This window comes from Euprymna scolopes, chromosome 11 (genome assembly GCF_053919585.1).
Source record: "Euprymna scolopes isolate OS-2025 chromosome 11, ASM5391958v1, whole genome shotgun sequence".
NCBI lineage: Eukaryota > Metazoa > Mollusca > Cephalopoda > Sepiida > Sepiolidae > Euprymna > Euprymna scolopes.
In genome coordinates, this window is record NC_136492.1 from 25,117,529 (window position 1) to 25,127,982 (window position 10,454).

The 10,454-nt window shown below is 38.8% G+C and overlaps 1 pseudogene; it reads left to right on the forward strand.

The window, feature by feature from the left end:
* The first annotated feature begins 7,181 nt into the window (after nt 1-7,181).
* On the forward strand, nt 7,182-7,307 carry LOC145288463 (U2 spliceosomal RNA; annotated as a pseudogene).
* The last annotated feature ends 3,147 nt before the right edge of the window (nt 7,308-10,454 follow it).

The following is a 10,454-nucleotide window of genomic DNA, read 5'->3' on the forward strand; positions in this document are numbered from 1 at the left end:
GGCCTCTATAGAATGGAAAGAGGCACAAACTTTAATAAAGACTTTTCATATCTATTTGCATAAGTATACTTTGATAATTATGTTCCAGTTTGAAGAAATATGGTATAATAAAATTATGGGGTGTTCGTTCGCGCCTGACCTTCATAGAATGGAAATATATCACAAAGTTTAACAAGGTCTTTTAATATAGATCCATAGAATATTGTAATAAGTGTTTCAGTGTGAACAGGTATGGTATAATAAATTATGGGGTTTATCTATTTTATTTTTACTTTCATCATATTTTGCTTTGGTTTTGAAACCCCCAAATTCGAAGCTATCTCTTTACAACCCTTCCTTTTCATAACCTATCATACTTTCATAAATCAGAGTCCATTTTCTGTAGGCTGATTTTGAAACCAGTCAACGACAGGTACTTTTGCTAGTATATATATATATATATATATAGGGTGGAACGATAAAAGTGTCGCTCTAAAGAAAACAGCACTACTATTTCAGGTGCCTTTTTTTTTTCTAGAATAAAACAACACTATCACTTTATTTAGTGTTGATTTCATTTAGGGCGACAATTTTATCGTTTGACCCTGTACCGGAAATGCGATTAATAATTATTTTTTAAATATATATTTATTTCTTAGGTTGAATAATTACTTAGTGTTGCCCGGTCATAATATAGTACTTGGGTGCCATCAGTCATATTCGAAACGAAATCATACAACTCCCATCCTTATTCCTTAGCCTTTAAGGCCCCCTCACACACACACACACACACACACACACACACACACACACACACACACACATATATATAAAATAAAAATTACAATTAAATTTACCAAAATGATCCAAGATTGTAAAATTAAAGTATATTATAAATATTAAAGAATTAATATTTATAAAGTTATCTCAGCCAGATCTAAAAGCTCGATAACTGTAAACTTTCATACAACGTCTAGGACCACTAGGACACTAGGACATATGGCCGAGTGGTCCTAGACGTTGTATCAAAGTTTACAGTTACCCAAAAGGTGCTGAGTTCAATCCTGAACGAAGGCAGTGAAAAAGTAACATTAAAAACAGAGAATCAGCAACTATGTCCCAAAGCCTAGCTGGAGTCCGAACACGGTACCCTCGTAATAATAATAAAGGGTTGGGTTCGAGACTCCTAACAAACGGTTCCCAAGTTCGATAGGGCAAAACGGCCGAAACGTTGTGACAATAACAACCAAGATGAGGAAGTCAGTCCGACAATCTCAATCAATGAAAACACCTCATCTAAAAAATACAGACAATTACTATATATATATATATATATATATATATATATATATATATATATATATATATGATAAAGCGTGGGCGAACATGGTCATCTGGCTCCCTTCTTTATTTTCTTTCCTCTTTTTCATGCGCCTTCTATACACACACACACACATATATATATATATACACACACACACATATATACACACACACATATATACACACATATATATACCCACAGACACACACACACACAAATATATATATATATATATATATATATATATATATATATATATATATATATATATATATTTGTATATTTTTGTAAAAAGTCATTATTCAAGCACGTCTGGTTTAACACGACATAGTTATTCTTTTTTCCTATTTTTCTGAATATCTTTTACATTCGTCGAGACGTCTTTTTTATTTCAGACGACATGTTGTAAAAATGGCGCCCAAAAGTTGTTGTTCATTCATAGTATTTTCAAGCACTTTCTATCGGTGCATCCGATTATCATCAGGAACGATTGTGGTTGTTATCGTTTTCTTTTTTTTTTTTTTCCTTTGAGGTTTGGTGTATTTATTAGTTATTTGGTGTATTTATAATTTTCTTTTATTGGCTATAAAGGTGCGTGGAAGACGATTAGGGGCGAATTATTTTTATTTTTAATTTCAGTTTTCTTATTGTATACTTTATTTATTTAGTTTCTTATTAGTTATTTAATATTGCTAGTATATTTGTCCCGGTGTTAAATGAGATCCGGTTAAAAAGGGTCTGTAGTTTTTTTTTTAGTCATCGTGTGCAGTTGTTAAGGTGTCTGATTTTAGTATTGTTAGTTTAGATATTTCTAATGTCGGACGACTGAAGTTTTTTCTCAGGGGTGTTAGGTGTTGTTTTATAGCACTATTGTCAGCTAAATGATAGGTTAGTCGCCGGGAGAGAGTTGTTTTGGTGTGGCCTATGTATGCGTTGTATGAGTTTTTAGAGTGAGTTCGGAGACATTCTTCGAAGGGGCAAATAAATTCATACACTACATTAGTTTGGTTTAGTGTGGTGTTAGTATTGTTATTGTTTTTAATTATTAAATTAGAGGTTTTAAATTTAGTATAATATATTGGGAAAAATATGGCTGAACAACAACTTTTTGGCGCCATTTTATACAAATAGCGAATAGAAAAGATATCCAGAAAAAACACAAACACACACAAACACACATATATATATAACTACTTAATTTACTCACATAACATTAATATACGAAAGTATAGATTTATGCGTAAACTTTAAGTATGTACTTCAAAAGTGCTTAATACGTAGGTAGAGCTATTTAGTAAGTTATAAAATGTATATGGCGATTAAGCTACACTTAATATTCCGCGTTTCATCCACTCTAGGATTCTTCAGGCTTATAACTTACTATATATATATATATATATATATATATATATATATAGACATGTAGATAAATACATAAATAAATTTACCTGTCACCCCTTTTATAAAAGATGCACTCGCTCGCTAGTCAAAGACAAGATGCGAGCAAGCAAGCAAGCAAGCAAGCAAGTAAGCAAGCAAGCAAGGTACACAAAGTTTTATAATTATGTAGATAGATACAGCTTAATTACATTGACACACCGGTTCTCGTTAGATCACTGAAGCGAAACAACTCTAGGCCTGTCTGTCCCAGAGGAGTTGAACAACCTCGACACTTCTCCGCAAGAACTACAAAAAGCTAAAATTCATTGTAACAGCCGTACCCCATTCATTGGAAGATTTGTAGGCGGCGCTTTTTATTCATTGTTTTGCGATTAATAATCTTTCATTTTAGTTTCTTTCTCTTTTTTTAGCGACAGCCGAGTTTTGCTACGTTCGAACACTTTTTATCATTGTTATCATAATAATGCTCAACATGTCTCCTACAACCTACAAAACAAAGAGCAATTGTTTAGTAGGCGGTATACCTGAAGGAGAGAATCAACTATTATTGTTTTAAAAACAGTTGAAACTTGCACTCCGTACACGCGGGATATACTAGTTTGGTGTGCAATGGGTCGACTGAATATACTCCCTCATTGTTAAATGTAAAATAAATTATATATTTTTTATAAAAATGCATTTGTTGACTATTTTTGTTCAAGCATTCGATTTCAGCATCAGGTTCCAACCAATAATGCAGACAAAAGAAATGTTGCCTGTAACGACGCAATGAAGACAAGAAGCGACCTATGTCAGCCGGTTATAACCGGCGACATATCGACCCGTTGTGTCGATGATTCAATATGTCTATCGTTTGATATTGTGTCTAACACCCGGAGAGCTGGTTGCGTTTCCAGAACGTGCCTCAACCAAGAAAGCGATAAATACTTGATCTAAAAAACACATAAGTTCTAAAAATAAAATAAAATACGCTTAATTATGATATTTTAATTTGTCCACATTTCGTATCTGTTATTTTAGAGTTGTGATATCAAAAGTAAAAAAAAAATGATTACGATACCAGCAGCTAGAATCGAAACCGTAGCATTCAAAGCTGGTGACGTTATCCTGTACCAACGCGACGCGCATATAAATTGCTTAAAAATAAAAAATGAACTAAGATGAATGTACAAAATGTATAAAAATGTTCAATTTTGACCCATTTTTGACCCCTTAAAAACAATTTTATCTGGCTAAAGACCCATAAAAGAAATGACCCGTAAAAAATCCGATCATTTGAGGTCCCTAGCGTCGCTCTGCAACTTTTAGTTTCGGGGGAGATAGAGTTTGAAAATATGGAGACAGACAGACAGACATATAGCCTTTTATATATAAGATAAGATTTTGCTAAATTCTTGGTTGTTCTTTTTAACACACACGCATACCCCTCCCCCCACACACACACTCTCTCACACACATACACAAACCCTCACAGATACACATGCACTCACACACAAACTCACACACATACACACATTCACACACACTCACACACATGCACACACACACTCACATACACACATTCACAGACACACGCACACACACATACACGAATTCAAACATACTCACACACATGAACGCACACACACACAGTCTCACATACACACATTCACAGACACACGCACACACACATACATGCATTCACACATACTCACACACATGAACGCACGCACACACACAGAGTCTCACACACACATTCACACACACACACACACACACACACACACACACACACACACACACACACATATATATATATGCATATATATTAAAATAATGAAAGTAAAATGCGTTTTAAAATAAAGAAAAAGGCGAGGAAGAAAAAATAAAAAAGGGGATCAGTTAATCAGTTTTTCCCTCGCTTTCTCATAAGGGATAAAAAAAAGGGAAATCGAAAATAAAGTTACGTTGCGTTCCGTTATGGGAAACGAATAAAATAAAGCAACATTATGATATTTTTAGTCGCGTGCAAGCGACTCCATAAGCCAATCCGTCGGTCTGTCATCGGTCGGTCGGTCTGTCCGTAACACTTTTGTGCTTGGCCTTTTTGGTTAAGATCAAAGGTCTGTTGTTAATAGATGATGTTCTTAGCTTTTTAAACTTTTCTTGGCCTTTTAGCCAAGATCAAAGATCAAAGTGTAGTATCTGTTCCGGCAGATACTGCACTTAAGATAATTTGTACCAGTCAATGGAGGGGAAACCCTCTATACTGGGACAATTATTATTTTTGGTAACCAGAGTGCCCCCTTTTTGCCTACTTTTAGGGGAGCTGGTTTTTACCTCACATTAAAAACGGCCTTGTGCCTAATTTGCTCAGTGGGGGAGCAAATAAATACCATCTGTTCCGGCAGATACTACACTTAAGATAATTTGTACCAGTCAATGGAGGGGAAACCCTCTATACTGGGACAATTATTATTTTTGGTAACCAGAGTGACCCCTTTTAGGGGAGCTGGTTTTTACCTCACATTAAAAACGGCCTTGTGCCTAATTTGCTCAGTGGGGGAGCAAATAAACACCATCTGTTCCGGCAGATACTGCAAGCTATGACTAGCTATGACTAGCAAAGACCAGATGTGGGGGCAACCCCACATGCCTGACCTTTAACCAGCTTCCATTTCCCACCTCTCGGGAGCTGGTCCCCTTTTTCCCTTCCCCCTCCCTTCACTCCTCACATTAAAAATTGGCCTTGTGCCTAATTTGCTCGGTGGGGGAGCAAATAAATACCATCTGTTCCGGCAGATACTGCACTTAAGATAATTTGTACCAGTCAATGGAGGGGAAACCCTCTATACTGGGAACCGCCTGGGTAATACCTAGGAGGTCCACCCTCCCAGGCCTTGCCACCGGGCTTTCCGGTGGGGCAAGTTTATTGCTTGCTGCCTGAGGCGCCCCGACCGGGGAATGCCGACGGGGTTACTCAGGCAATTTTTAAAATTGCAGGAGTGCCCCTCCTTTAGGGGAGCCTGCGGGGTTCCCACTTTCCGGCCTTGTGCCACATAATGCTGATGTGGGCAGCATTTAAATAAAAACCCTCTATACTGGGACAATTATTATTTTTGGTAACCAGAGTGCCCCCTTTTTGCCTACTTTTAGGGGAGCTGGTTTTTACCTCACATTAAAAACGGCCTTGTGCCTAATTTGCTCAGTGGGGGAGCAAATAAACACCATCTGTTCCGGCAGATGCTGCAAGCTATGACTAGCTATGACTAGCAAAGACGAGATGTGGGGGCAACCCCACATGCCTGACCATTAACCAGCTCCCATTTCCCACCTCTCGGGAGCTGGTCCCCTTTTTCCCTTCCCCCTCCCTTCACTCCTCATATTAAAAATCGGCCTTGTGCCTAATTTGCTCAGTGGGGGAGCAAATAAATACCATCTGTTCCGGCAGATGCTGCACTTAAGATAATTTGTACCAGTCAATGGAGGGGAAACCCTCTATACTGGGACAATTATTATTTTTGGTAACCAGAGTGCCCCCTTTTTGCCTACTTTTAGGGGAGCTGGTTTTTACCTCACATTAAAAACGGCCTTGTGCCTAATTTGCTCAGTGGGGGAGCAAATAAATACCATCTGTTCCGGCAGATGCTGCACTTAAGATAATTTGTACCAGTCAATGGAGGGGAAACCCTCTATACTGGGACAATTATTATTTTTGGTAACCAGAGTGCCCCCTTTTTGCCTACTTTTAGGGGAGCTGGTTTTTACCTCACATTAAAAACGGCCTTGTGCCTAATTTGCTCAGTGGGGGAGCAAATAAACACCATCTGTTCCGGCAGATACTGCAAGCTATGACTAGCTATGACTAGCAAAGACCAGATGTGGGGGCAACCCCACATGCCTGACCTTTAACCAGCTCCCATTTCCCACCTCTCGGGAGCTGGTCCCCTTTTTCCCTTCCCCCCTCCTTCACTCCTCACATTAAAAATCGGCCTTGTGCCTAATTTGCTCGGTGGGGGAGCAAATAAATACCATCTGTTCCGGCAGATACTGCAAGCTATTACTAGCTATGACTAGGAAAGACCAGATGTGGGGGCAACCCCACATGCCTGATCTTTAACCAGCTCCCATTTCCCACCTCTCGGGAGCTGGTCCCCTTTTTCCCTTCCCCCTCCCTTCACTCCTCACATTAAAAATCGGCCTTGTGCCTAATTTGCTCGGTGGGGGAGCAAATAAATACCATCTGTTCCGGCAGATACTGCAAGCTATGACTAGCTATGACTAGCAAAGACCAGATGTCCGGCAGATACTGCAGCAAAGACCCTATGTGGGGGCGACCCCAAAGATAATACCTTGGTCAATGTAGAGGCCACCCTACATACCAATTGTCACTATCCAGCTCCCCTACTCTCCGGGGAGTTGGTCCCCATTTCCCCTTCACTTCTCACATTAAAAATCGGCCTTGTGCCTAATTTGCTCGGTGGGGGAACAAATAAATACCTTTTTCTTGGCCTTTTGGCCAAGATCAAAGTGTAGTATCTGTTCCGACAGATACCACAAGCAAAGACCATATGTGGGGGCAACCTAACATATAAGACCCTGGTCAATGTAAGGGAAACCCTTCATGCCAATTGTAACAATCCAGCTCCCTACTCCCTGGGCCATTTCCCCTTCACTCATCACATTAAAAATTGGACTTGTACTGAATTTGCTCGGTGGGGGAGCAAATAAATACCAACCCCACATATAAGACCTTGGTCAATGTATAAGATCTTTGCTCGGTGGAGAGCAAATAAATACCCTTTTCTTGGCCTTTTGGACAAGATCAAAGCGTAGTATCAGTTCTTACTACATGCTGTACTTATGTTTGTAACTTTGTGATATAAAGTGGGGGATCACTTTTCTGTATTAATTTAATGTAAAATGATCACCCACTTTACAACCAGTCAGTCTCAAAGTCATTCAAGTCATTCTCCAGATCATTCAAGTTGTTTTTGAAGGATTCCAGTTATTTTTTAAACATTCAAGTCATTCTTAAGGTCATTCAATTCATCCTTAAGTTCATTAAAGCCTTTCTAAGTCATTTACTTTTTATTTATTTAAGTTATTTCAGCCCATTTTTCGGTCATTTTAGTTTATCTTTAAGAATTTCATGTCAACCCTACATTCACGCATTCATTACACGAGAGCACGCGACTAATGGCTACCGGCATTGTTTATTCAATAACTTTGCTTTATTATACTCGCTTTTCCCTCTTTAAAATTTTTTTCCACCCATAACGGAACGTCCGTATTTATCACCATTAAAATACTTGTAGAACAGGCAGAGGGATGCAACATTTCGTCGATAGGACAGAGGCTGAAGCTTAGATGCCAGTTCAGGGCCTATCAGATTTGCGACTCTCTTTTGAACCTTGTCTAGGAGCGAGAGACTAGTAGCAGATGCACCAGCCCAAATGTGACAGCAATACTCCATACATGGGTGAATGGTGGCCTTATAGAGGTACAGGATACTTTCGGGTGTTAGTAGTTTTCTAGCACGGTAGAGAGAGCCTACCTTCTTCGCAGCGGCCCTGGCAATGTTAAGCATATCCTTGTTGATATTAATCTAGTCTAGCTGAGTATCCAGCTATGTGCTGTTTGTTGAGTTAACATAACTAGAAAAAGGTACACCACTCCTCGTATTAGTTAGTGTATAGTCGTAAGGTGGCCTTATTTGGCTTTCAAATACAACATTAGTCTGAAAATTTGGCCATGGTTAAATTGTCATGTTGTCCTAACAAACCCTTCTATAGAAGGACCGAAAACTCAAGAAGCATGAATATCCGACGTTGCCCGGGACGAATCCTGATCAGCGAATGAACAAAGCTTCTTTCTTAGAACTGCGCACCTGTGGAACTGTCTCCCGTTTGCCTGCTTGCCAGCTGACTACAATATGGTTGTCTTCAAGTCCAACATAAACAAGTTCTTGATGAGCCGTTCCACTTAAGTTAACAAATTTACCGAATTTCCGTTACTAACGATTACTATGATATTGACTACTGCACACTCTTTAATCCTTATCCTCGAGTGGCCTCTGCGCCTTGATAAGTAGTGACTCCTGTGTAAAATAAAAAGAAAAAAGTTTCACACTCCCGTAATCGAAACTGGTGAAATCACACACTTTTCAATCAAATCGATTGATTGCCTGCTCATGTCGGGGACCCATCGCAGTGCAGAGGAAGAAGCTTCAGATGCCTCTCCGCAATGACATAATTCACAACACTTTGTAATTTAGATTGCACTGTAGAGAACCCACTGCCGATTTTATAAAACTTGAATTAACGTTTAAAATGCAAAAGTCAAGTCAATGATAAATGTTGTATTGATAGATTCCAAACCAGAAAACAGCAATTTTTACCCCTTTGTCGGAAACATCGATTATGGCATGCGAGGACTAAAGAAGGAAATAAGAGAAACGAGAGTTATAACAAGAGAACTAAAACGCAAACGTGCTGTGAGCAGAAACATTCATTTCGAACGCACCCCTGTCATATCAAAGAACCTATAGTTGATTTTATATGCCTAGCATTTCTGTTTGTACCGTGATAATGGCTTGAGTGTGAAATGCAAAAAAATCAAGTATCATGACTCAGTTGTGCTTCCACATTCATTTTGTTACATACAAAGAAGCTACTGTTGATTTTATGTGCGTGGTAATAAAACTTCTCAAATGTACTTGTGATGTTAGGCTGTGTAAGGTGTTAACTTTAGTCAAAATTTCCTGTTCCTTCTTTCATCGGATTTTTTTTTGATTATTGATACTTATGGAAGACATTCCGATGCAAAACCGATTCAAGAACATTGCCAGATGCATAAATTACATTTGTGTGAAACTTCATAAAAATATCGGCACAGCCCTTACGGAATCCATGGGCAACTCACTCTCTATCTCTCTCACACACATGCAAACACTATCTCACTCTCTCTCTCTCTCTCTTTTTCTCAGATACACACACATGCACACACACAAAGTTCTTTTCATACACATACACACACGCACACACACAAAGTTATTTTTCACACACATACACACACTCTATTTCTCAGACACACACACGCACATACACAATGTTCCTTTCTCACATACACACACACACACTCTCTTTCTCAGACTCACACACACAATATTCCTTTCACACAGACATACACACACACTCTCTTTCTCTCTCTCTCTCTCAGACACACACACACGCACACACACACGCACGCACACACACACTCTCTTTCTCAGACACACACACACACACACACAGAGTTCCTTTTATATAATAGTAAGGATACAAACTGTGCGGGATTTTTCCCAACTCTCCTGTTAGAGTACATTCGCAGTCTTGATAAATTTGTTTTATCACAACCTTTGCGCAGAAATCGGTTTTCGCCTCCAACGAAACTGGCTTGAAGCGTATCCTTTGACTTTGTCTAAGTTTCTACCTGGAGGTTCGAAATGCGTTTGATCTTTTTCAAAAGGATTCAAGTCATTGCATCAACAGAGGTCAGCATTCCTGAAGATTTATTGCTAGGTCTTCCCATTCATCACTGCCAATGTTGTATTCCCTTCGATTTTTTTTTACACAGGCATAACCAGTTATCAAGGCCCAGAGATCACTCGAGGATAAGGGTTAAAGTGTACAGTAGTCAATTGGACAATATAGTAATCGTTAGTAATGGAAATTCGGTAAATTTGTTAACTTAAGTGGAACGGCTCATCAAGAACTTGTTTATGTTGGAC